Source organism: Mauremys mutica, chromosome 11 (genome assembly GCF_020497125.1).
Source record: "Mauremys mutica isolate MM-2020 ecotype Southern chromosome 11, ASM2049712v1, whole genome shotgun sequence".
Lineage (NCBI taxonomy): Eukaryota > Metazoa > Chordata > Testudines > Geoemydidae > Mauremys > Mauremys mutica.
Window position 1 is genome coordinate 71,857,217 of NC_059082.1, and position 27,779 is coordinate 71,884,995.

General features: G+C 43.4%; 1 long non-coding RNA gene across 1 annotated transcript in view; it reads left to right on the forward strand.

The window, feature by feature from the left end:
• The window catches only part of LOC123344386, a 62,226-nt gene extending 44,466 nt beyond the window's left edge, over positions 1-17,760 (forward strand). The window contains exons 2-3 of the long non-coding RNA XR_006572536.1: positions 15,524-15,629; positions 16,994-17,760. This is a non-coding gene — a long non-coding RNA (uncharacterized LOC123344386). The remainder of the gene's footprint in view (positions 1-15,523; positions 15,630-16,993) is intronic.
• Positions 17,761-27,779: the final 10,019 nt, after the last annotated feature.

Sequence of the window (27,779 nt, forward strand, 5' to 3'; positions counted from 1 at the left end):
CAGTTTACAGTATCGATGCATTTTTAGATCTAAAAATCCAGAGTCATGATTCTGATTCATACTTCAGTTTGTACGGGATCTGGTTTCACAGTGGAACTTGCTCTATATATTACATTCACCAGCGTGGGCCACAGAAAGATCTTTTCTTCAAGCAATAGGCCAGGTCTACACTATAGACCAGTAGTTCTCAAACTTTTGTCCTGGTGACCCCTTTCACATAGGAAGCCTCTGAGTGTGACTCCCCCCCGCCTTATAAATGTAAAACACTTTTTTTTAATACATTTAACACCATTACAAATGCTGGCGGCAAAGCAGGGTTTGGGGTGGAGACTGACAGCTCATGACCCCCCTCCCATGTATACCCTTGTGACCCCCCCAGTTTGAGAACACCTGCTATAGACCTGTATCAATATCATTGTCATTCAGGAGTGTAAAAATCCACGCCCCTGAGCGACGTAGTTATATTGACCCAACCCCCTATGTAGACAGCGCTATGTCGATGGGAGCCCTATTGTCTTTCGACGTGGAAGCATCTTCGCTAACATGCTACAGCGGTGCAGCTGCATTGGAGCTGTAGCATTGTATGTGAAGACAAGCCCTAAGTCTCAGAAGCTTCCATGAATGTTTCTTATGTAAATGGGGGATGGTGTAGTAGGCGTTCTTACCTTTCCACCCTTCCCCTACCCCAGCTCCAGCAACAGCCAAACAAGCAAAACAAAAAGAAGACCAATGCCGGAGCATGTCAGATGTATGTGGGAGGGAGTCTCACCTAGGTCCAATATGGCCTCAGAGGGTCATTTCTTCTGTCCTCCAAAGAAAGCTGTATTCCTTAGACATCCTCTCGCTAACAGTATTCTAGATGTCCATTCCTAATGTTAAACAGACAAGTGTGATGCTCCTACGGCACCCAGAGTAGTGAGGCACCTCACCACACCTGCCCTTAGCATGAGGAAGTCTTGTCTGTGCCTGCTTTGGATCACCAGCTCCCTGAAATGACCATCCTCTGGCAGCACAAGCACTGCCTTCCAGCCTCCACAGGCCTCCCTCTCTGTGTCCCGGTAGAGATAGGCACAGACAACCCCCCGAGTCATTTCAGCGTTCCCTGTATTACCTAGCCCCACATCCACTGGACACTCACAGAATTACCAGGCCTACTCTCCCCAAAGGAGCAGTACACACCAGTTAATAAACTTCAACTCAGGAACACTACTTTGCTTAACCCCACAGCACTTTAATGTATTTATAGTGAAAGCAAGAATATGTTTATTATCAAAGAACAGAGCTTCAAGTGAGAGTGAGTAACAATATTGGAAACAAATAGTTACATATAAAACAAAATCATAACACGCTTTCTAGAGACTAAACTTAACTACTGAGTTAACCTCCAATCAAACAAGTTTACCTCACCCAAAATTCTCTCCAGTGTTTTCAGCCAAGCCCGGCTGAGGCTCCTCTTTCAAGAAGCAAACCTGCTATCTGTTTATTTCCTCAGTGAAGGATGCAAGTAGTTGTCTTTGTCTCCCAAATATATTTGATGTTCACCTGAAGATAAGGTAGTCCCAGCTACCACCCACCCACCAGCTACTTGTTTTTTCCTGTTACTTTTCTCTCTTTGAAGTTTTCACAATCTGTCATTTAGCATTCAGTTCAGACTGGCTAGAGGAGACCCATTGTGAACTACACAATATGTAATTTACATATAAGCAGCCAGCTGGATAAACATTTCTTGTCTGGCAGGATCTGTTTTTCACCTTTGCTGATGACCAGTCCCTAGACACAGACCTTAAGGACATTATTTTCAGTGTCGATACATAATTCCTTACACCACGTCCACATGTGCATTTCACAATGATAATGATGACCCTGTGACACTGGGTTTTACTTGAGACCTCACTCTTTGGTGAACTAAAAATATACATACCAGACTCAGGAGATCCCTGTAACTCTTCTGCACCCCCTCCGTACTCCTTGCCAGTTGGCACTAAGAGGTTCCTAGGTTAAAACAAGTCAATCAGCCAAGGGAGATATTTACTAGGACTAAATGTCTTCAAAGACTAAGCCAGAGGTTTAAGACCTTAGTAATTTGTTGATGGATTCTAAAAGATGGAATTCCCCTACTGACAGGACAATCAGGTACTGTTTGTTTGTCTGTTTTTTTCCAAGTGAGCAATAGGTAGGTAAGTTGATCTTCCATCTGCACAGGGAAGATACACAAGCTCTGGAATGGAGTAATTCTCCAAGAGGAAAATTCAGTGTTTCCCACAGAGATGAGAGAAACAATTCTGAAGAAGATCTTGCCATCCATGTGAAGAAGCTTACAAACCAGGCTTCTGTGATATTCTGTGCACTGTGAAACCCAGGTAGCTGCGGGGAGACAGAAGGTGGAGGATGTCTTGGAGTATGGAAATCCTGAATCAAGTCACACAATAAGGTTTGCTAGGCCAGATGGATGGTGCGTGTGTGCACAGGTGTGGGGTTGGTTTGATTTTTGGCAAAGACTGACCATTTTATTGTATATTTCTTGTAAATATTGCACCCTGAACATCCCAGGGAATCGAAAAGGCTTGAGGCACATACATGGCCCAAAAGATTTCTTTGCCTTTGCTATTCCACCCGCTGAATCATTCTGCCTGCTTATGTTCTGCTTGAAAATCAACAGAACCATATGGACCTTGGAATTTTGCTATTACTTGCACTGTCATAAATCTGGAATAAATCCAATGAGTGTAGTGGAGTTACACTGGAGCAAATCCAGATTAACTGGCAACATAATTTGACCCAATATATCATTTTCATCTTCGCCTATGGAAGCATGTATGATATGCAGTGATTAATTTAAGAGTCTGGGGTTCTCATATATCAAATACATATAAGAACATAAGAACGGCCATACTGGGTCAGACCAAAGGTCCATTCAGCCCAGTATGCTGTCTACTGACAGTGGCCAATGCCAAGTGCCCCAGAGGGAGTGAACCTAACAGGTAATGATCAAATGATCTCTCTCGGCCATCCATCTCCACCCTCTGACAATCAGAGGCTAGGGACACCATTCCTTACCCATCCTGACTAATAGCCGTTAATGGGCTTAACCTTCATGAATTAATCTAGTTCATTGGTTCCCAAACTTGTTCCACTGCTTGTGCAGGGAAAGCCCCTGGTGGGTCAGGCTGTTTACCTGCCGCGTCCACAGGTTCGGCCGATTGCAGCTCCCAGTGGCCGCGGTTCGCTGCTCCAGGCCAATGGGAGCTGCTGAAAGCGGCGTGGGCTGAGGGACGTACTGGATACCACTGATATAGTTCTCTTTTAAACCCTGTTATAGTCCTAGCCTTCACAACCTCTTCAGGCAAGGAGTTCCACAGGTTGACTGTGCGCTGTGTGAAGAACAACTTCCTTTTATTTGTTTTAAATATTTAAACACATGTATCAGTCACTTATTTACCTCTGCACCATGTTGGGATCTTAATGGAAACTGATTCAAACATCTTCCAATGAATTTTGTTCTCTTTACCAATGCAAACTGACTGGGGGTGCTGGTGGATTGAGCCATGATTTATTTCAGGTACTTTTTGATTTTTCTGTTTTCAGATGTATGCAGTTACAGATTGAGCAATCCTTCCTGTTGGTTATTGCAAGAGCTAAGATATAAAATACCAATTTAAATATTTATGCAGGTGGCATATCTTTGCAAGTGCTGCTTGATGGTGAGGAAATAGTGTTTAAAGAGAAATATATTGTCGTTCAGAGGAGATGAATACATGAAATCTGTCCATGTTATGAACAAAATCTGTGGTTACATGAAGTGATAAAATTACTCATTCTCAAAGTCTGTGCTTTGGGAGTAAGCACATGTGCTAGCTAATGATTCTTTAGTAGTGGCAAAGAATTCCATTAGAACATAGGCGCATTAACTGAGCATTTCTGGTAACTGAAACTAAGCAGTGAAGGGTTCAGGCAGTTAACTCTCATTTATGTTAACAGAACTTGCACACCTCCATCGACTAAAAATTGATGCCCATATTATTCCTAAATTGTTTGTAAAAGTACTAGGGAAAACAGCTATGTGTTCTTACACCATATGCAACACCGAAGTGGAGACTGGGGAGATGGAGAAAAAACTTTTGGTTTTCACCATTTTCCAAGACTGAAGGTAACTTTTACAAATTTCTTGTGCAAAAGTTCCGACTTAGCACCTGCTGCTTGAGATCTGCTCCCTTGATTTGCATACAGAAATGCAGTTTACATATGCAAACACTCAGATGCAAAAAAAAATTGTGCATCCAAAAACATGGCAGATACAGTTTTAGAGGCTGCTCCGGGAATTTGTCCTTCATCCTTTTTTTTTTTTTTTTTTTTTTTTTTTTGACATTTTATCGTCAGAAAGGAAGGGGGAATGTAGATGTAGATCTAGCAAAGGCTTCTGGAAGTGTTTGATAAGAAGTAGATTTAATTTTCCAGATTACTTTGCCTTCTGTAACTTTAAGTTTTCTTAATATTTTGGGAGTCATGTTGAGTTGCCATATAGGTTACAGTAGCTGCACAAATATTCATCATAAAGACCATATCAAAATATAATGAAAGGTGACTGAAATTGCCATCTAAAGTTCCATCAAAATGTAGTGCTTTAGGGTCTGGTCCAACTCCCATTGAGATCAATGGAAGCCTTTCAGCTGCATTTAATAATTGATATTGAATTAGGCTTTTTTGTGGAGCTGGTCAATTTTCTAAAGATCGGCACATTTGTAATGGAAATTCTATCCATTGTGAATGTATTTACATTGTAGAAACATGCTTATTCATAAAGAATTTTTTCCTACCCCAGAAAAGAATGACAGTATTACTTACTAGTGAAACTCAAAGGTTAATTAATAATACAACGCCCCCGTGGGCTTAGTTGATTCGATGAGGGGGCTGCGCGCTTTCAAAACACATAATGCATAAAGCAAAATGCCAGTAAACAGACAAAGAGGTAGGCACTGGTATTTCTTTGAAATTGTCCATCTTGCAAAGGCTGGTATTTACTTGTTCAGTCTGTGTACTTGGTACCTGTTCCTGACGCTACAAAACTGAGGGGCAGAATGATCGCTGAAGGAGTCCTCTGACTAGCTACTGAAGCAGCAGGGAGGACTGGCAGTGCCTTCTCTAAGTTTCCTCTTTTTTCTTTTTTTTTTAGAACCAATAGTCAGTGGTTCTGGTAAAAAAATGTCCTAAATTTTTTTTTGATTAAATGAAAATTTTCTACAAAAAATGGCTGCTCTGTATAAAATTTAATTGTTTTCATTGAAAACTGAATGCACAAAACCCAAAGTATTTGGATTTGGTGCTGCAGTGCCTCATGGGAGCTGTAGTTTGGGTGCCTCGTGCTCTCCTTCTCCTCTGGCTGGGCTCCCTGGCTGAACTTCACAGATGCCCTGTCTCCTTTCAAGAGGCAAGACCATGGTACATCATGGGAGATGTAGTCTGATGAGGGACTCTGGCCTATAGAGGAGAATTGGAGCACAAGGCACCCAAATGACAACTCCCAGGGGGCACTGTGGTAACATTTCGAAATAGAAATATTTTGGTATTTGAATTTTCTCAGAAAAAATGAAAATTGTGCAAAATTTAAATGAAACAATGTGTTTTTTTTGGGTGGGGGGGAGGGGAGAGGAGTGACCTGTCCTTTTCCCCCCCAGCTGTAGTCATCAGTTATTAACAAGCAGACACATTCCCCAACTTTGCTAATGTAACACAATGTGGCGTTCTGCCTCCTTTGTGATGGGTAAGCCTACAACTGCCTATTACGGCTAAGAGAGGGGAGTCTTTTTACTCAAATAGTAGACTCCTCCATTAAGATTAAAGACTTCCCAGGTTCAATCCCATTGCCCATGAGCCAGCCAGGGATGTAATGTTACCTGGACTGTACAGAAAGCATTTATTTTCCAGAAGGAATGCCTGGAAGAAATAAAAACATGAGCCTCCTGGGAAAGAAGCGCTTCATTGTATCTGACTGTGAGCTTGGCAAAATAGTCAATCTGCCCCAAATGAATTATTTTATAAACCTTAATTTCATGTCTAATTTGGAACACCAGTCTACATGACAGAAAGGTCTATCTTTTCCTTTGTAGCATATGGTATGTCCTACACAGTGGCAGCTAGGAGATAAAAGCAGTTGAGAGAAAATTACCAACTTCCACATCTAGCAATTCTGAGCTGATGTTTGTGTTGTAGTTGGAGATAAACATGATGGGGTCAGATTTCTGTGTATGCATGTGAGGAGCTGGGACGTGCAGCTTCCATTAACAGTGAAATGAGCTGTGCATCTCCTTCCTCACGCTAGATGTTACCGCCATGGTTGCAGCTCATGTGGATTCATAAGTGAACTGCCTCAGTCTGTAACAAGTTAAATTACAATCTAGATACATCTTCTGATAACGGCTGAGGAGAGAAAAAACAAAACAACTTACAAACCATCACGGGCAAATGCTTTCATCAAAGAAATTTGTATTGATGGTGCATTGAGTGCTGTGTATTTTGAAAGGCAACCTCCCTCTAACTAGAATGTGTGTATTTGTTATACATTGTATAGGCCGAGGCTTGGCCATCTGCTAATATATTCAACTAGGTACAATAAAGCAGCTTTACATCATTTTAAATTGTTACTTCAGGTTCTATTTTTGTTGCAGTTAGAACAGATTCAGCTGAGCTGAGACTCTTAGGAACATGTCATGCATTTTATAATGGACATATCTAAAGAAAATTCACTGAAGGATTAGAATTTAAAAAAAAAAACAACTAGGGACTTAAAATTGCCATTACCTTGCCTCTTGCCAGAGGTAGTTTATAACCTTTTTGTGTGTGCAGAAGTTGAGTCACTTTCATCTTTGTATTATGTAGTCTGGAGAGTGTGAGCCTGTATGTGTGAACTGCACTGCGATTAGATTGGTCAATAACACCTGTTACTCCTACAGCCAAGAAAAGCCCGTAATTGTGGTCTTGGGGATTTGTCAGATTCAAGCTGTCTCCTGATTGGCAGAACAATATCTGCATTAAGTAAAAATAAATAAAGGGAATCGCTTATTTCATGTAAAGGTTAAATTCACGCTGCTAATATTTTGAAGATTTGATTTCTTTCCCTTTATTATAGATGCAACTCTTATTATTCATACAGAATTTAGATGTGCTGTCTGGTACCGATCCTGAGAATTCAGTGGGAGCCAAAGTCCAACAGTTCATATTGAACTTTCTTGAACCTATTGAAATTAAAATATTATGAGAAAGTTCATTCTTTCCTTACTCTATATTCTTAAGTGCTTTTTTCATGCATCTTTGTTTTTGTCCATAACAATCATTCAAAATTGTTTGATAACTTGAAGACATAATGGTATCTTGTAAATGACTTTACAAGTATCTTGTAAATGTCAAGCTGGCCTCATGGGTCATGAAACAGAATAGTGGATGAAACCAAAGAAATAAAATGTAGACTGGGCTGAATCTTTGGAAAACTTGCTTATAGTGAGATCCATTGGTTACATAATTTCTTCAGGAAGTTTACAGAAGCCATATTATTTGGGATGCATTAAAAATGGATAGGACAAAGTACTAGAAAATAAACTTCAGTCCCGCTTCTCCGTGGGTTAACTGAAACAATTGTTCTGTGTCTTTCTGCTATATTGCAGGGGTTTAGCTACTATTTTTTAGTTGTGCTTGTGTTTTAGTAATGTAAGAGGTTATACTTTGAATAAATACTTCAAAAAGAGGTCTATTAAAACTGAAACAGTCCTTTGTGTATTCACTGTGACTAGAGCAGGAGCTGGGCCTCAGCACCGGCTGTAAATAAGTATGAGCTCAGCCAACCTTTGAACTTCTGTCCACCTGCTAACAGTGAAAATCGGTGAGATTTTCAAAAGCTCTTGGCACTGACCTGATTTGGTTCCTGTTGAAATCATGAGTAAAACTCCCATTTAGGGCTGGTCCAGACACAAAGTTGCACTGGTTTAAATAGACGTGTGATTTTGTTTTTTTTAAAAATGATTTAGTTAATGACCGACTCTTTGTGTGTGGACACTCTTAAATCAGCTTAAACCTGGTTTATCAATTGATCTTTGATGTGTAAATTCAGGTATGTAAACTGATGCAACCAATTTTTTATAAATGTGCGTCCATCCAGGGATTCTAGTTTAACTACATGACTTTTTAACCAGTTTAAGTTAAACTGATACAATTTGTGTGTGCAGACAAACCCTGACTTCAATGGGAGAAGAGTTGGATCAATGCTGAGTGTCTTGAAAATACCTCCCAAAATTTTCTGTACAGAAGAAGGCATATTGATCTATTTGAGAAACAATGATTTGAGATGATTTCAGAACAATTAGTAACACTGGTGCTGAGCACTGACTGCTCTACCTCCCTCCAGTCCTTTTGCATTCTAACCTTGGAAGCATCGTTCCCTTTTTGGTCTGAAAGCATCTGGAAAATCTAAGCCCTTGTTGTTCTTGAGAAATTCTTTGATCAATGATGCCATTAACGTACTAGGAGTAGGAAGAGTAATTGTAGTAGCATCACGCCATCCCACTCTTACTGCTGGAAGCCGTGTTGATAAAAATTGAGGAACCTGTGGGATTAGGATGCTGTCTCATAGTACCCTGGCATGACTGCCCTGAAAGACTTCCAGCAAATTCATTATGTATGACCAGCTCTTCCTGCCGCAGGTCCCAAATTAGCTGTGTTTTTTTGCCAAACCTTTTCCTCCCTGAATCCTCATTCTGAGACTTCCCTGAGTGATATCAAACAGATTACTTGGCTGTAATTTCTATTATCTACCTCTCCGCACATTTACCTTGCTTCCCAGATCCCTGAATGGCGCAGAAGGAAGACAAGCCTTGGGAACAGGAGCAGGAGAGAGAAGTGAACAGGAGGTTCACTATTTGGTTAGTTGCTTCAGCCAAATGGGGGGAGTGGAGCTAGGTGTTTGGGGTTGTATGCAGCTTCCTCCTACCTCCACAGACTCAAGATCACTTTAGTCCCCAGGGGTGGGAGGCTCACAGGGGAGCTGGAAAGTGATCCCACCCTGCAGCAGCTCCTGTTCTGCTGGGCTGGCCTGGCTCCCCGCTCTGGCCAGATGGACTCTCTGTACGCCAAGCAGGTGGGGCCCTCTCACTGCTCTCTCCTGCCCAACCCCCTTCTGGCTTTGGCACTGCCAGATCACCTCTCCTGAACTGGGCTGTGGTGGGCCAAAAATGGTTGGGTCAAGGCCAAAGTGGCCCTCTGGGCCTTTGGTATCAACACATTCAGGAGCCAGCAATGTTGATCTTACTGATGTTGATCTTTGTGTCTGTCTTTCCTTTCTGTATTCTGCCGCCTCAGCAGAGGAGCTGGCTCAGCTTCAGGCGGCCAGCTGGCCAGCATTTTTCAGGTCTTTGAATGCTGTTGGCAGTAGCATGGGTGGAGTTGCTCCCTACAACTGTGCAGTGATCTGGGTCTTGCTTTGGCTGTTATTTTCAGACCACAGTTATTCTGAAGGGTCTGTGAATAACCTGTGGATTTATTTTTTTGGAGGGGGGAGAGGGGGAGAATGGAAGGGGGAAGGGAATGAAAATCGTTGTCTATCGTCCAACCCTAGTGATAAACTTATAAGTCCAAGCTGATCACCTCCTTGAGCAAAAGAGCCAGAAACTTAACGTATTAAAATCAGGCCTGATTTTCCCCCAAGTTCAGGGAGGCCCCAAAAAGGTGGCTCTGAACATTATTATTAGTGCCCCCAAACCCCAACTGAGGTCAAGGTCCCAGGGTGCTAGTCACTGTACGAACACATAGTAAGAGACAGTCACTGCTCTTAAGAGCCTATAATCTAAATAGACACAGAGTGGAAGAGGAAACAGGGCCAGAGAGGTGGAGTGATTTGCCTGAGGTCACACAGCAGTTGAGTGAGAGAATCAGGAATGACCCTAGGTCCTAAGTGTCTGGAGTCCCAGTCTAGTGCCCTACCCACTTGGGCCATGCTGCCTCTCAGAGCATAGGGGGTATCAGTGGTAACAGCTGACAAGAGCTGAACTTTCCAATGTTTTTTTCTGTTGGCTGGAGATGCAAAATTGGGTATTGATCCTTCCTAAATTTGGGATTTAGGTTGGGTGTTGTGGTTCAGGCCTCTCTCTAAATGTGGTGGATGTACATCTTTGAGATTCTCTATGCATATTTTACAGGTTTGCAACTGTTCGTCATACACTTAACTATTGTTCGGTCCTCATTATTCCTCATATTCTACTGTTTGTTTCACGTCTATGCAGCTTTTGGTTTTTTGCTTGCTTGCTGATCAAAAATGCTTTGCTATTTTTAATTTCTGTTGGAGATTCCACAAAGTTTATACAGAGGAAAAATTAGCAAATGTCTATTTTGACTGTACAGTTGGTTAGCTATATGACTCGTCTTTAATACATTCTAGGCACAATGAATAAAATGAAATTTGTCCATGTAATTGGCACATTACATAGATATTTATTAAGTTGTGGCCATGATCTACAATTAATTGGTAGTTAAGGAGCTTAAATCAGTGAATGGAACAACAAATACATAGAACAATTCAGCATATTTAACATTAATAGCACAGCAGGCAGCTCTATGCTGAATATTTTGTGTAATAATTGGTTTGTGTGTTTGTCAGGGCTGAATCCCCACTCCCGGTCACTCTGAGTTTAGAAGGTAGGGGCCTGCAAGGATTCTAAAAAATAATACATGCCACTCCAGGCTTGTATTAAACCCCCAAGGTTACAGCTTTTCTCTAACCTTGGCTTGGTAAATGCTGCCACCACCCAAATGCAACACCCCCCCTTTGAACCCAGGAAGGAGCACTTTGGAATTCCTCCCTATCGGGTATCCTCAAGACCTTTCACCCCACCTCCGGGGAAAAGCTGAGAAAGCCACAGCTAATTTCCTTTGTTTTCTATCTGCTAATCAAACAACATGTCCAAACCTCTGAGGACACCAAAAATCCAATCCTGTTCTTAAAAAAGGTAAATTTTATTAAAAACAAAAAGGAAAAAAATAACTTCTGGAACTTAGGCTTTTACTAGATTTTAAAAGAGCAGTTCCAAAAATCAAGCACCCAAAATAGCTTTCCTGGGGGTTCAGCTTAAAGGTTACAAGCAAACAAAAGCATCTGGGGTTAGTACAGTGGAGATCCACAAGCCAAAATAAAAAATAAACCTGATTGTGTCTAACTAAACATTCTCTATTCAAATAATTTCTTCTAGGTATGGAAGATGAATTTTCATACCTGGTTCAAGCCTTACACAGCATTGCTGCTCCATCCCTGCAGCCCAGAGAACAACTGACAAAGGGAAAGTTTCTTTCCCAATTTTAAAAAGTTCTACCTTCCCATTGGCTCTTTTGGTCAGGTGCTCACTCCTTTTCTTTTATCTGTCGGCTTGTTAACCCTTTACAAGTAAAGCAAGCAGAGAAGTGGATTTTACAAGAGGGATTTTACAGCTAGCTGGCTGGCTGGGTGTCCATCAAAGGGAGCCACTCCTCCCCCCATGTATCACAGTGTTCTTTTTAGCAAAGGCATTTTTTCAGAATGTGCAGTAAATGCTTGGAATTTATAACAGGTTCAGAGAAAAAATCTCCCTTAATAGAAGTTGCACCGTTATTGTGAACCTCAAATGCTTTTAATAAATCCACACAACAAGTAGATTTGCCGAAGTCATAGTGACAAATGAATGATCTTAGAAACCAAGAATAGAAAGAGCAAGCTCAGGTGACCCAGCAACACCCTACTATATGTAAGTGGGGGAATGGTCCCGCGATTGTGGGGAACTTTCTTGGCTTCTGCACTACCCCAGTGAAGTGGGCTAGTGAAAGGATCTGAGTCCTCGCTCCCACTTCCTTTACCCAAAGGCCTTCCTGCCCTCAAGGACTCCCTTCCACTCTCCTGTCTGGCAGAGTCCTCACAACCCCGAAAAGGCTGGGCCTAGGATTCCTGGGGGGCTCAACCCCCAACCCTGCTGTGGTCACCTAGGAGAGGGGCTAGAGTGTCCCCACTCTGGGGTGTTCTCTCTGCACTGGGCACCTCCCTGACCCACTGATCATTTCACACAATTCAAAGCAAATACAAGTTCAATTAACAATTAATTAAAAAAAAAGAAGGAAAAATGGGAAAGGTTAAAGGGAAACACATCACCCTGCTCTGTGGCAGGGAACATCACAAACAGTGTCTCTGGACATCAGGGCACTTCACAGTCTGTTCCTTGTAGGTCCCAGGTCTCCTCTTCAGGCCCTGGCTGTGCTGCAGGGATGCTGCGGGTTGGACACTTGCAATGGTGGTGGCCACACACCTCCGGGCTTTGGGTGGTGGGACCCTTCTTCCCAGCATCAGCCTCCTGTCGGGTTAAGATCCCCCTCCCAGTCTGGCCTGCAAGGACCCTTGGCTGGGGTATCTTTCTGCACTGGGCCCTTTTCCCAAGGTTCCCCTTTGGCTGGCCCCAGTTGCTCACCACCTGGCTCTGTGGCTGCAGCTCTGCTCCCAGCACAGGATCTGCTCTCCCTGGGCTGTGTGTCTGGCTCTGTGGCTGCAGCTCTGACCTGCTTCCTGAGCTGTTTTTCTGTCCCCTCTGGATCTGGCAGGGCTCTGCTCCCCAGCTTAGCTTGGGCCCCTGCTTTCTCCTTAGCTCAGCCCCACTCTGTCTGACTCAGGCAATTCCAGCTCACATGGAGGACGGGACCCCTCCTGAATCCCTGATTAGCCTGCCCGCCCTGTCAATCAGGCTCAGAGGCTGAGGCTGACCTGGGGCATTGACCTCTCCCCAATCTTTTAGTGCTGGGAGCTAGCCAACCAAAACACCCTCACTGAATGTTAGTAAGGGGGCAACAGTCCTCTTAAGTATATATTTATTTAACTGTTGCCATCTGTAGAAGCAGTACATGGAAATGCAAATCTACAGTTCCCAGCATCATTAGAGTAAGAATTAAATTACTTTTTACACAGGCATCCTGAGTTGGCTAGGTTTTTTTTCTCTTCTCCGCCCCTCACCCCCCCCCCCCCCCGTTCCATTGAAAGAATCTTGGGGGCTCCTTAAATGCAAACCTTATTACAGTGCTATAGAAAAGAAGCATTTCTGCTTCGGGCAGTCTATACAAATGTGCTGGCATTGTCAATGTTTATGGTAGAGTCATGGGATTAATTATCCTAAATTCTAATAGTACTATTACAGTGAAATGTGCTTGATAGACTGCCCAGTAGGGACAAATTGATGGACAAACACTCAAGATGAACTCCTCCATAGAAAGAATTAAAGATGGCATGCAACAGCTGCACCAAGAGACTGGTTATATGTGGTCAGAGGGACCTTGGACTAGGGGTTTCCCAGGTGTAAAGTACAGGGGCTTTGGGGAGGAAACTAGGCAAAGAGTGTTTCAGCAGTTGGATCTGAGTTTTGTGAGAGTCCTGGAGGGAGGCAGAGGTCCAAGGCAGCTGCATTTTGGACAAGGCCGTGGGGCCTTTCCTGGGGCTTCTGCAAAAAGGATTTGCCTGGGTGTAATAACTGTTGTTCCAGGAAACAGGACTTGTGTGTACCCTGTATATAAACAAACTACACTAAGAAAATAAATGAGCCGGTCACTGATTTCTGCTCCAACTGGGAAACTGACCCAGACCTACTAATGCAGACACATGCAGACCTACCAGAGCCTGAAATCTGCTTCCAGTTGGCAAGGAGGAAACAAGACTGCAAATATAGCACATAGAGATCATTAATGGAAACCGATCAACTTGAAACAAAAGATACTGGAAACTAGGTAATCTGGCCTCAGCATTCCTAATCTAGGTTCCAGTTCTGCCTACCCTTTGCTCAGCGTGATTAGACCCCAAATGATGCTATTTACCACGAATAAAGATTAGTTGTGTGAGTTAAAGATTTTGGGATTTGGTCCTTAGTCATTTCTACCAAGTCTATCCTGTTCCAAAACCTAAAAAGCACGGGCCACTGCCGCTAAAGCAATGGGGGTGACGGTGAATGATGACACTTAGACCCTCTGGTATGGGGGAGAATGGGGTTTCTTGGTATTGGGAGGACACAGAGCTCCGAGTATGGGAGGAACCTAGTACAATGGCATGGGAGAAGAGGAACGAGAGAGAGAAACATAGTTGCTGGTATGGAGTGGGGAGAAGAACATGAGACATAGACATGGGGATGTGGGTGTTGCAGGGAATCTGAAATAGAGGGGGATGGTAGAGAGCCACATAAGGAGCTTCTAGGGGAGAATGGAGGGATGCAAGGAGCCCCCAGTGTGTGCAATGACCTTGACCTATAGAAAAAATGAAGTGTGCAACCCTCTAGTATACAAATCAAGCCATGATATATAGATGCTGTATATCAAAGTTGTATGATGATAGTAGATAGAAAAGAGGATAATTTCATAATCGCTTTGACTCCTGCAGTATTTGGGGGCGGAGTAGGGGGGAGAGGAGACATATTCAAAAAATGGATTTCAATAACATTATAAGGGATTCTTCAGAAATTGGAAGAACTGGAAATATATCCACTCCAGTATACTTAGTTCATTCTACATCTAAGGCATGTAACTGGACTAAGAGGTGTTTTGGCAAATGAGAATGGTAATTGGCTAATGGGCTGGAAACCAAGAAAATGGTTTTCAAGTCAATGAGAGCTTGCTGATAGTAGCAGGTGTAGGTTGCTGGAACCTTGGTAAGTTACAATGGCTTTGGCCAATTGCCATGAAAAATGAGATTTCCAAGTTTGCAGAAGCAACTAAATGTAGGAGCACAGTAAATAATGAAGAGACACATGCAGACATAATGTAATCTAGACATCAAATGTGTTTTATACTGTTGTCTATTTTACTGGTTTGGCATCAAGTTAAGTTCAGATAGAAGCAGAACAATAAACTCTGAAACAAACAAAAACAGCAGGTAGGATTTGGAGGGATGTCATTGCTTAGCTGAAATGCAGGTACACACAAACCAGGCACTTAGTATGTGGGTGAGGAGGAATGCATTATCTTAAACAGCCTTCTTTCTTTCAATTACAAAAGTGTATTTGAATACTTGAAATCTTCAAATAAGCCTCAGTAATTGAAAATTCAGCTTTAAAAGCTTCAGAAGTGACCATGGGGACTCGCTGCTCACAGGGAGCAAATCTAAGCTGACAGCTTGGATTCCCCACCGGACCCTGCTAAATCCTGCACTCGGGGTCGCGTCACTTCTGAAGTCCTGCTAATGCACTGAGATCAAGGGGACATACTGATGACCTTATTTTGATAATGTGCTGCAGTAGCTTGTTCATATGGAGGACACAGTCACCTGCCCCCGCCCCCTTCTCTTCTGTGCGGAGGCATACATTTCTTGGCACCTGCCTCCCTCCTGCCCTAATAAATAAGTGTGCCGAAAAGTAATGTGAGGATGAAACAAATGCTCCATCAGGCTTTTCCACATAACCTGTGGAAATTAGTGAGCAGGAGGTCAGAGGGGCAGATGCAATCCTGGCTTAAACACGTGTCTGTGTGGTATATTGTAGGTTGTCACTTTAAATTTCAGGAGTTTCTCCTGCTCCTGGTTGGAGGCTAACAGGCTCTGTAGGGAAGCATGCAATCTGGGTCCAGCAGCAATGACTTTGCAGATCACCTTCCTCTCGGCAGGCTGGGTGAGTCATATTTCTCTGTTTTAGGGAGCAGCCTGTGCACGCTTGTGTTTGCTCTCTCTCTCTTTGGGTTCTTGTTTATCATTCTGGATGAACAGTACTTTATTTCCTTATGTTGCAGCTTTCACGCAAGAGCATTGTATGTTTTTATCTAACTTCTATGTGTATGCTGCGAACATAAATGTCATGGTTAAATTCTACATCAGTTCACAGCATGCCTGGTATCATTTGTTAAGTCAGGTATTAAGAAAGGATGGACAATAGTTTAAGAGTGGGGCGAGATGGGGTTGGGAGAGGGGGTTATATTAAGACCAAAGAGATCAAACGTGTGCACTGAGAGGGGACTCTGAGAATGAGAGGTTGAGAAGGGTGGGAATGGAATCACTGGTGGCAGGTGGAGAGGTTGGAGGAGGAGAGCAAAAAGGAAATCTCAGAAGTTGTTGTTGGTGATGTAGCCATGTCTATAGTTATGGGTTACTTTAACCAATGGTGAGGGTTTATACCTACTTTAATCTGTGAGAGTTCAGTGCTCTCCCCCCACCAAGATTGACTACAGCAGGGAGGCTATCAATAGAAGGGGAATACCATGGTGCGCACACAGACTACATAGTGCTCTTTCTATAGTAATTACTTTTTATTAACCAACCAAACAACAATACGCACCCGCTGCAATCTGGTAAAGGAGCAAAAGACTGATACAGAACGCATAGTATTTGCATTACTCACACCATGCCTTGCAGAAAAACCCAAAGTGTTAGTCATCGTCGTCATCATCAGTGGTTGTCATCCTGGTATCTCCATTTTCCCCCACCCCCACGGCACGCAGGTTGGGATACAGCTTTTCTAATGTATCACACTGGGTTTCATAAATATGTATGAAAGTGTTAACCCCTTTTCCTTATTTGAACTTCCACACCACACTACTTTTGGGGTGCTCAGTTTTTCATCGGCTAACTCATTTAGTTCCCATTACATGCATGTCCCCTTATCACCGTAGTAAGAGGCAGTTACCTTAATTAAGTCTCTACGATTTCACCTCAGCTACCAGTGGTCATCTTGTGATGCCCACTGATCTCTCGTGGATATTATTACCCAAACCCACCAGTTACTTGCAAAACATCAGCATGTCACAGACATAGACACAAACTCAGCAGATTTATTATTGGTTGAAAAGGTTTATTCCCAATTTCCCACCCTTCTCAACTTTTCATTCTCATCAGGGTCCCCTCTCAGTGCAAGCATGTTATCTTTATAACATAGCTAACTTATCCTAAGGCCTAATTTGGCCTTGTGGTCCTGGTCTTAAAACATGGATATATTTCACTTCTATATCCTAAAGATACCCAACATCTTTTTTTTAATCCTAGGTTACAGAGAGAAGGAGGAGAGTATGCTGTGAAGGCAGGGTAGTGTGAAGAATAGAAGAGAAGCCAAGCCCTGTTTTATCTATTAGTACTTTTCCTTTTCCTGCTTTATCAGAGAAGGCCCTTCTGTCTCACCTCTTCTGTTTCTCTCTTATTTTTGTAATCATTTTAAGAATTCTGTGACAAAATCTGAATCAGAGAAATGTAGGCCTGGAAGGGACCTTGAGAAATCAAGTCCTGCCCCCTGAGATGTGGCAGGCCCAAGTAAACCTAAAATTATCTTCTTCCCTTATATTTAAAAAGCAAACAAACAAAAAACCCACTCCACTTTTGCAAGTGTTGATACAATTAATTTAAACTTAAAATGTCTTGGAAAGCTCACGGCTTTGGATGGAAAATATCGCCCAGTTGTTCCTGATGAATCCCTTATTCTTTATTGAAACTTCCTAAGTAGTTCAAGTATCCCTGAGGATTGTAACAGATTTCCATTTTCAAATCCAGCTCAATTCATCATTGCATGTTGGTCCCTTGACTTCTTTTTCCTTTATTTTGTATCATGTCTGCCTCTTCTAGCTGAGTCCTCTGAATCATTTACTTGAAGAATTCTCCTAAGCTGTCTCAATGAAGAGCATTCTTAGCTTTGAAAGTCACCTGGGTATTTCCTGCCTGCTCCAAGCCATGAATCCTCAGATCCTCTGTTTTGGTCTCATTGTTTCAGATCTCCCCATGGGGAATTCTTAGTCTTTTTTTTTTCTATAGATATTTTTCACTGTTTCATGTTAATAATAAAGAAATGTTTCAATTCTGCTGGAGTTTTTCCAAATGAATTCATCATCCGTCTCCCCACATTGTTTCTCTCCCCTAAAGCTTCCTGGCTTCCTGTTGACCGTGGAATAAAGTTGAACCATTTTAGTCAGTAGAGAAAGGCGGACAAGGGAGTGAAGATGCCTGTCAGGATGGCAGTTCTTTGTTCCAAACTCACAGCTCATTTTGCAGAAAATGATTGTCAGCAAATTGCTTAAGGTAGAGCAGTAAAGCACTGAACATATGTTAGGAGAAAACATTCACGCCATTGTGTAAATCTTTGCAGCATGCATTAAAAAAATAAAGCCAATATATTGACCAGAAAAATAGTCCTAAACCTTAGGACTTGACTAGCTCAATGAAAATGTAGTCTTTTGATAGTAGTGCTTTTGCAATGCAGTTAACCATCTGCTGGAAGGACAATTACCTTACATATTGCCACAGGGAATTTACTTTAACAAGTTACCGAAAAAAAAGTTTCTGACTAGAAAAGTCTTTGCCTGTATGAATAGTCTATCGTTTGAAAAAACTGGCTCGTAGCAGTTAGAGATGGAAATGAGCTGTTGAGTCACTTGGTTCATCTTCTCTGCCACTGTGTATTATAGTATATCTTGCTCCCTATGTTCTTTGGTACTTGCCCACCTAGGATGAAATGTCTTAGGTAGTGGATATTTTGCCACTTCAATTGCCATCGGCTATTTTTGGTTTAGTTAAACTAGTTTGCATCCTAAGAAATACTAGGGCAGATTCAGCTCATGGTCTCTGGCATAGATCTCAGTGGCGGAAAGTTCACCACTGGGGGAAGATGCAGCAGCCCGGAGCAGCTACAGAGATAATTATTACTACTGGGAGGTAAAGCCTGGGTATGAACTGAATCAATGCATCCTCTTAACTGTCTTTGGAGGTGGAGAGTTTTTGGAGATGGGAGACTAGTGGGGCAGAACTGGGAGGCAATGCACAGGAACAAGGCCTCCAAGCAAAGGAGGGCAGAGCTGTGATTTCATGGATGTAAAAGTTGAGGGCTGAGCCCCCTTTCCCTTGCCAACTCTGGTTTCTCTGATTGGAAAACAATGACACCAAACTTGGTTTCCTTGCCTCAGTGAAGGAATAGCCCACAGAGGAGCATTAGGCCATAAAATATTCAGGTTTAATCACATTCTTCCAACACCTCCCCCTCCACTCCACCACTGAGGCCAGTCTCATTACTCCCTACTGCTTTTTGTCTGCTTCTCCCACAACACTCCATAGGCTTTCTTCCGTGTCACCCTGTACACAGGGAATAGCCTACCTGGCCTGGTTCTCTCAGCCACTATCATCTCCTGTTTTTGATAAGGTCCAGAAATGCAAAAGAATACTTCTGCGTGAAGCCAAAAATAATATTGGTTTATGTTGTAGCCCATTGTTTTCGCAGGCTTCTGGAGATGCATGTGTGCCCATATAGCTGTTCCACATGTTTCTGCAGTCATCATAGTTGGCATTAATTTTAGAAACTGGATTCCAATGTTTACACAATTCTCAACTTGAACAGTTTGTTTCCAAATCCTTTGGAATCTAGCCTATTTCTCTGGCTAGAACCTGATCCAGCAAAATACATCAGCTTCTGCACTACTGAAGCTCCAAAAAAAATACCTTTTGCGTTAATTGGAGCAAAAGCCAAGCGTAATTCTTACAGGATTACAAGTGCCTAGCGACCTGAGGTTTCTACAAATCCAGTAAAATACTCAGCACAGCCTACATTCTACCAACTGCCACCCCCAGACATATGTCTGTGTTTTTTGTATATCACTTGATAAGGTTAGAGAAGGGCACTAATGCTTTTTTTTCTTCCCACCTCCCAACTGAATAAATGTGATACTTTTTTCTAAATTTAAACTACAACAACTTGCCTGCACTTAGAAGAATGACTAATTTATTATAAACTGTGCAATTGATTGAAGCTAATGAAGTTACACTGGAGAGGGATTTGGCCCGTTTAAGTTATGACATTCTTAATAATGACTTGCATTTCTTTTGCATCTGTATTTTTATTTCAGTAGTGTCAGGGGCTCCATTCAAGAACCAAGACCTTATTGTGCTGGGTGCTGCACAAACTTGTAAGAAGGAAACAGTGAGTTTTCAATCTGGTTGAAATTCAAGATGTGCTAGGTAGCTGAATGAGAAATAGGAGGAAGTTTTCAGTTAAATGAGCTTTTCTTAATAACAGAGTAATCTTTAGATTACTTTAGGTTCCAAAATGCTTTAGAAACCATGGATACAGGAATTATCTTCCATATCATTAAAATGCAGTCACCTCTAGGGAACAAAGGAACAACCACAGTAACACTGCAGTTGCTAATGACAGGAAGTGAAACATGGGGAGAAAGGGATAGCTCAGTGGTTTGAGCATTGGCCTGCTAAACCCAGGGTTGTGAGCTCAATCCTTGAGGGGGCCACTTAGGCAACAGAGGTTTAAAAGAAAAAAAAACTGTCTAGGGATTTGTCCTGCTTTGAGCAGGGGGTTGGACTAGATGATCTTCTGAGGTCCCTTCCAACCCTGATATTCTATGATTCTATATCAAATTGCATTCAGTGTTTTGCAATTTGGAGCTTTATGTTTATAAATGATTATAGGGTGTGGGTAGGCATATTGACATAACCAAATTCCACCTGTAGTTTCCATATAGTTATGACACCATGGTGAACATACTTCTACTGTAAAAAGTGCATGGTAGTTTTTACATAAGTTGCTATGACCTGGGATTTATGTCGTGTGCTCTGCTTCTTCAGCAGCATTGCAAATACCAGGTAACACCACTCTGTGTGACACAGTGGATTTCCCAGGGACTACTATGCAACTACTGACCAAACCTGACCTCGCTTAGTTTCTGGTGGAAGATGGAGTCTTATGTTTAAGACACTAGACTGGGATTCAGGATCTGAGTTCAGTTTCCAGTTCTGCCACAGACTTCTTGTTTGAACGTGGGCAAGTCACTTGATCTCACTATGCCTCAATTTCCCCATATGTAAAATCAGGATGATAATCCTTTCTTTTTCTTCCCCTCTCTCCCATCCTTCAACTTCATGTATTTAGATTGTCAGCTATCTTGAGCAGGGAGTTACTGCACAATGGGGCCCTGGTCATGGTTGACCTGTAGGTGCTATTATAACACAAATAAATAAGAAGGAAATGCTCACTTCAACTGGTATGACTTCAATAAAATATTTGATGTAATTGTAATAAGAAAATATGTATAGGGTCAATTATATTCTTTACAAGATATGCATTAAGCCTTCAGGTATAATTTTTCAAAGCCTTGTACAAAGTTTTATTTGCATAATTCTTATTGACTTGAATAGGTATTGCTCAACTTAACCCCCCAAAATTCATTGTGTTGGTGTGAAATAGGGAGGGGATACTTTTATTTTTACTACATGATGAAATAAACATTGGGCCATATTGTCCCATTGTTTTTAAGCAAAACTGGACATTTAATAGGTCTGCTTAAAATTGATGGTGTGATATGGCTCAGGGTAATTAACAATACATTTTATAAGTCCTTGACAATCTTACAAGTATTTTTTCTAAAAGAAATAATGAGGAACTTAGTAATTATTTTAGTTATTTAAATATATTTATTTGAGTTTTGGTAACTCAAAGTGCTGCCTTCCAGGGAATTAGGATGTTAGAACCCAGAAAACTTAACTGGGAAGTTTTTAAGTTTAGAAGTCAAAGATTCCATATATGTGCCACTAACTAGCCTGATAGAGACAAGAATACATTTTCACATTGCAGCCCAAGGAGAAAAGTAAATATTCCTTGAAATACAGTACCAGTCCCCTCCCTTCTTTCATTAATGAATATGGACCTGATTCAGGCAAGCGCTGAAGCATATGCTTAAAGTTAAGCACATGCTTTAGTACTTTTCTGAATCAGGGCCTATAATAGTGAATAGTGAATTAGAGAAACACTCAGGGCTTGGCTACACTTACAAGTTGCAGCGCTGGTGGAGGCTTTCCAGCGCTGCAATTACACCCCGTCCACACTTGCAGGGCACAACCAGCGCTGCAACTCCCTGGTTGCAGCGCTGGCTGAAAACCCATCCCGGTTGGGGTATAAGGAGTGCAGCGCTGGTGATCCAGCGCTGCTCAGCAGGTGTGGACACTCACCAGCGCTTTAATTGTCCTCCAGGGAATAAGGAGTTATCCCAGAATTCCTGTTCAGCCACTCTGCTCATCAGTTTGCACTCTACTGCTCTTGCCTCAGGTGACCCGCCCTTTAAATGCCCCGGGAATTTTAAAAATCTCCTTCCTGTTTGCACTCCACACCTGGCTGCAGCAATCAGTTAATCTTTACAGGTGACCATGCCTCCACACGGCAAACCGAGCCCCAGCATGGAGCACTGGCGAATTGCAGGATCTCATTAGTGTTTGGGGGGAGGAAGCTGTGCAGTCCCAGCTGCGCTCCAGCCGTAGGAATTACGATATCTTTGAGCAGGTATCAAGGTCCATGCTGGATAGGGGCCATGATCGGGACGCACTACAATGCAGGGTGAAAGTTAAAGAGCTGCGGAGTGCCTATTACAAAGCCTGCGAGGGTAATCGCCGATCCGGAGCTGCCCCCACGACCTGCCGTTTTTACAGGGAGATGGACGCGATACTTGGGGGTGACCCCACTGCCAATCCCAGGACAACGATGGACACTTCTGAGCAGGCTGGGGGACAGGAGGAGGAGGAGGCGGATGCGGAGGGGGGGGCGGGGGGGGGGGGGAGGAAACCGCGAGTGAAGCTACTGGGATGGGGGAAGACACCCCAGAGTGGGCATGCAGCCAGGAGCTCTTCTCAAGCCAGGAGGAAAGTACCCAATCGCAGCAGCCAGCAGTTGCAGAAGGACAAGCAGAGGAGCGGGTTACCGGTAAGCGGCTTTTATTTTCTGGGTGGAAATGTTTCTGGAGAGGAAGGGGGTTTAGGGCTGCATGCATGCCAGCCTAGATGTGGAATAGCCCATTGATGTGGTCTATCACGTCGCGGTAATCGGCTGCAGTTATCTCAGCAAAAGTTTCATCCAGAGCGTGGGCAATATGCCTGCGCAGGTTTATAGGCAGAGCCACTGTGTTCCTTGTCCCAGTCACGCTGACGCGTCCGCGCCACTGTGCCGCGAGGGGTGGGGGGACCATTTCTGAACACAGGCAAGCCGCATAGGGTCCCGGGCGGAATCCACATTGCTCTAAAAGAGCCTCCCGCTGTTCCCTAGTGACTCGCAGCAGGGAGATATCTTCCAGGATTAACTCCTGTGAAAAATGTTGGGAGATTCTTTAGTGAAGAGATAGGGAGATAGTGAAGATCACCCCTGCAGCTGCATCTTCACTCAACCCCTCTATCACTCCAGATTACCCGAAGCAAGCACCCCTCTATCACTTAAGCCCCACTTCTCCCTCTATAAGCACCCCTCACTCACCATTTCGTGGCTTCTGTTGTGTTATGTGTGTGGTAAAAGAATGCTAAACTGAGGACTAAGAATGTCTGGAGATAGTGAATACAATGATGCCCTGTTAAATGTATACATTTCTGGCTTTCTACAGTGACCTTGACTGCTGGGCTGAGCAGATGCACCACGGCACAGAGGCTGCACAATTTGAGGAAAAATCCCCGAAAGAGCAAGGAGGACATGTTGAAAACTGTTCTTCATCAGTCTGCTAGAGAGAGTAAAGAATTGAAGGAGTGGAGAGAGAAGGAAAGCATGATCCGCCAGAGACATTGGCGTAGAAACGCTGTGGCAAAGAGGAAAAGCACAAACCAGCTGCTAGACATCCTGTCGCGCCAAGCGGACTCTCTCCAGGCTATCGTAGCCATGCAGGCAGAGCAGTCCCGTGCTGCCCCACAGCCCCCCCCGTCCCAAAGCTTTTTGCCTTGTGCCCCAATGTCAGCTCAAACCACCTTTCCCCAGCATCCAGGTTCTTACCACCACCAGCTGCCTCCAACACCTGTACGTTCACCAACCAGCCCTGATACCTACCACCACCCTTACCCTCTGCACTCAACCCCCATCACCATGCAGTATATGCACCCTGAAGTGCAGGATTCATTAAACAGCACTCCAGACAGGACATATGCAAACTTGTGACTGTACAGTTCACCAACCCACACCCCTGCCCTCTTGTGTTCATGAAATGTTGTGTGTCTGTCTGTCAAGGAAGTTTTTTTCTTTTCAATAAAACAATTCTTGGCTTTGAAAACAGTCTTTATTATAGCAGATAGTGAAAGATACCTTAGTCCAGTAAAGAAAGAGGCACTGCAAATCATTTTAGGGATAATAGAATAACAGTGTAAACAGTGCAATTCACTCCCATGCAAGGCAGCAAACATTACTGTTGGCTTTCAGCCTCAAATTCTTCCCTCAAGGCATCCCTAATCCTTGAAGCCCTGTGCTGGGCCTCTCTATTAGCCCTGCTCTCTGGCTGTGCAAATTCAGCCTCCAGGACTTGAACCTCGGTGGTCCATGCCTGACTGAATGTTTCACCCTTCCCTTCACAAATATTATGGAGGGTACAGCAAGCGCATATAACCGCGGGGATGCTGCTTTCCCCCAAGTCTAGCTTCCCATACAAGGAACGCCAGCGTGCCTTTAAACGGCCAAAAGCACACTCCACAGTCATTCGGCACTGGCTCAGCCTGTAGTTGAACCGGTCCTTGCTCCTGTCAAGCTTCCCTGTATAGGGTTTCATGAGCCAAGGCAGTAACGGGTAAGCGGGGTCTCCAAGGATCACAATGGGCATTTTGACGTCCCCTACTGTGATCTTCCTGTCTGGGAAAAAAGTCCCTGCCTGCATCTTCCTGAACAGGCCACTGTTCCGAAAGATGCGTGCATCATGCACCTTTCCAGGCCAGCCTGTGTAAATGTCAATGAAACGCCCGCGGTGATCCACAAGCGCCTGGAGAACCATAGAGAAATACCCCTTACGATTAACGTACTCTGATGCCAGGTGGGGGGGGGGCCAGAATAGGAATATGCGTACCATCTATCGCCCCTCCACAGTTAGGGAAACCCATTTGTGCAAAGCCATCCACAATGTCCTGCACGCTCCCCAGAGTCACGGTCTTTCTTAGCAGGATGCGATTAATTGCCTTGCAAACTTGCATCAACACGATTCCAACGGTCGACTTTCCCACACCAAACTGGTTCCCGACCGACCGGTAGCTGTCTGGAGTTGCCAGCTTCCAGATTGCAATAGCCACCCGCTTTTCCACCGTCAGGGCAGCTCTCAATCTTGTGTCCTTGTGCCGCAGAGTGGGGGCGAGCTCAGCACACAGTCCCATGAAAGTGGCTTTTCTCATACGAAAGTTCTGCAGCCACTGCTCGTCATCCCAGACTTCCATGACGATGTGATCCCACCAGTCAGTGCTTGTTTCCTGAGCCCAAAAGCGGCGTTCAACGGTGCTGAGCATTTCCGTGAATGCCACAAGCACTTTAGTGTCACACGCGGCAGGAGAATCGATATCGATATCATCGTCAGACTCCTCACTGTCACTTTGGAGCTGAAGGAATAGCTCGACTGCCAAATGTGTTGTGCTGGCGACACTCATCAGCACAGTCCTCAGCAGCTCGGGCTCCATTTGCCACAGAAATCGCGATTCACACAGAAGAGAGTAAAACAGAAAGACACTCACAATGGCGCCAAACGTTGCCGGAAAGAGTGAATGCTGGGATGTGAAGCGATGCACCACGGGGCGTTGGCACAGGAAGCGGAATGACCCGCACACTTCCTTCCCCTTCCCACAATACTCAGCGCCAAAATGGGACGAGGTGCTCTGTGGGATAGCTGCCCACAATGCACCTCTCAATACAGCGCTGGAAAGTGCTGCAAGTGTGGCCACACTGCAGCGCTGCACTGCAGCGCTGGCCCTACACAGCTGCATGACCAGCGCTGTAACTCCCAGCGCTGCAACTTTCAAGTGTAGCCAAGCCCTTAGAGAGCATGGGTCAAAGACCACTGGAATCAGTGGAAAGATTCCCATTAATCTCAATGTAAGAACATAGGAACGGCCATATTGGGTCAGACCAAAGTTTCATCTAGGCCAGTATCCTGTCTTCCGACATTGGCCAATGCCAGGTGCCCCAGAGGGAATGAACAGAACGGGTCATCATCAAGTGATCCATCCCCTGTGGGCCATTCTCAGCTTCTGGTAAACAGGCTAGGGACACCATCCCTGCCCATCCCGGCTAATAGCCATTGATGGACCTACCATCCATGACTTTATCTAGTTCTTTTTTGAACCCTGTTTTAGTGTTGGCCTTCACAACATCCTCTGGCAAGGAGTTCCACAGGTTAATTGTGCATTGTGTGAAAAAAATACTTCCTTTTGTTTGTTTTAAACCTGCTGTCTATTAATTTCATTTGGTGACCCCTAGTTCTTGTGTTATGAGGAGGAGTAAATAACACTTCCTTATTTACTTTCTCCACACCAGTCATGATTTTATAGACCTCTATCAAAAAAACCCTTAATAGTCTCTTTTTCCAAGCTGAAAAGTCCCAGTTTTATTAATCTTTCCTCATACAGTAGCTGTTCCATAGCCCTAATCATTTTTGTTGCCCTTTTCTGAACGTTTTCCAAGTCCAATAGAACTTTTTTTGAGATGGGGCAACCGCATCTGCACACAGTATTCGAGATGTGGGTGTGACATGGATTTATATGGAGGCAATATGATATTTCTTGTCTTATCTATCCCTTTCTTAATGATTTGCAACATTCTGTTCACTTTTTCGACCGCCGATGCACATTCAGAGAACTATCCACAATGACTTTAAGATCTCTTTTGTGAGTGGTCACAGCTAATTTAGACCCCATCATTTTATATGTATAGCTGGGATTATGTTCTCCAATGTGCATTACTTTGCATTTATCAACATTGAATTTCATCTGCCATTTTGTTGCCCAGGCACCCAGTTTTGAGAGATCCTTTTGTAGATTTTAGCAGTCTGCCTGGGACTTAACTATCTTGAGTAGATTTGTATCATCTGCAAATTTTGCCACCTCACTGCTTACCCCTTTTTCCAGATCGTTGATGAATATGTTGAATAGGACTGGGCCCAGTACAGATCCCTGGGGGACACCACTATTTACCTCTCTCCATTCTGAAAACTGACCATTTATTCCTACCCTTTGTTTTCCTATCTTTTAACCAGTTACCAATCCATGAGAGAATCTTCTCTCTTATCCCGTGACTGTTTACTTTGCTTAAGAGCCTTTGGTGAGGGACCTTGTCAAAGGCATTCTGAAAATCTAAGTACACTATATCCACTGGATCCCACTTGTCCACATGCTTGTTGACCCCCTCAAAGAATTCTGGTAGATTGCTGAGGCACAATTTCCCTTTACAAAAACCATGTTGACTCTTCCCCAACAAGTTATGTTCATCTATGTGTCTGACAATTTTGTTCTTTACTATGGTTTCAACCAGTTTGACTGATACCGAAGTCAGGTTTGCTGGCCTGTAATTGCAGGGGTTGACTCTGGAACCTTTTTAAAAATTGGTGTCACATTTAGCTATCCTCCAGTCATTTGGTACAGAAGCTGGTTTAAATGGTAGGTTACAGACAATAGTTGTTAGTCCTGCAATTTCACATTTGAGTTCCTTCAGAACTCTTGGGTGAATAGCATCTGGTCCTGGTGACTTATTACTGTTTAGTTTATCAATTTGTTCCAAAACCTCCTCTAATGACACCTCAATCTAGGACAGTTCCTCAGATTTGTCACCTAAAAAGAATGGCTCCGGTTTGGGAATCTCCCTCACATTCTCTGCAGTGAAGACTGATGCAAAGAATTCATTTAGTTTCTCTGTGATGTGTTTTGGATTAGATCCATGGGGTGAAATCCTGGCCCTGTTGAAATCAAGGCAAAACTCCCATTGACTTCCCATTGATTTTGCCCACAGAGTTTTGAAAATGGGATATTCCCAGGATAAAACATACCACTCAATAATATGGTAATTATAAGGAAAGAGCTAATG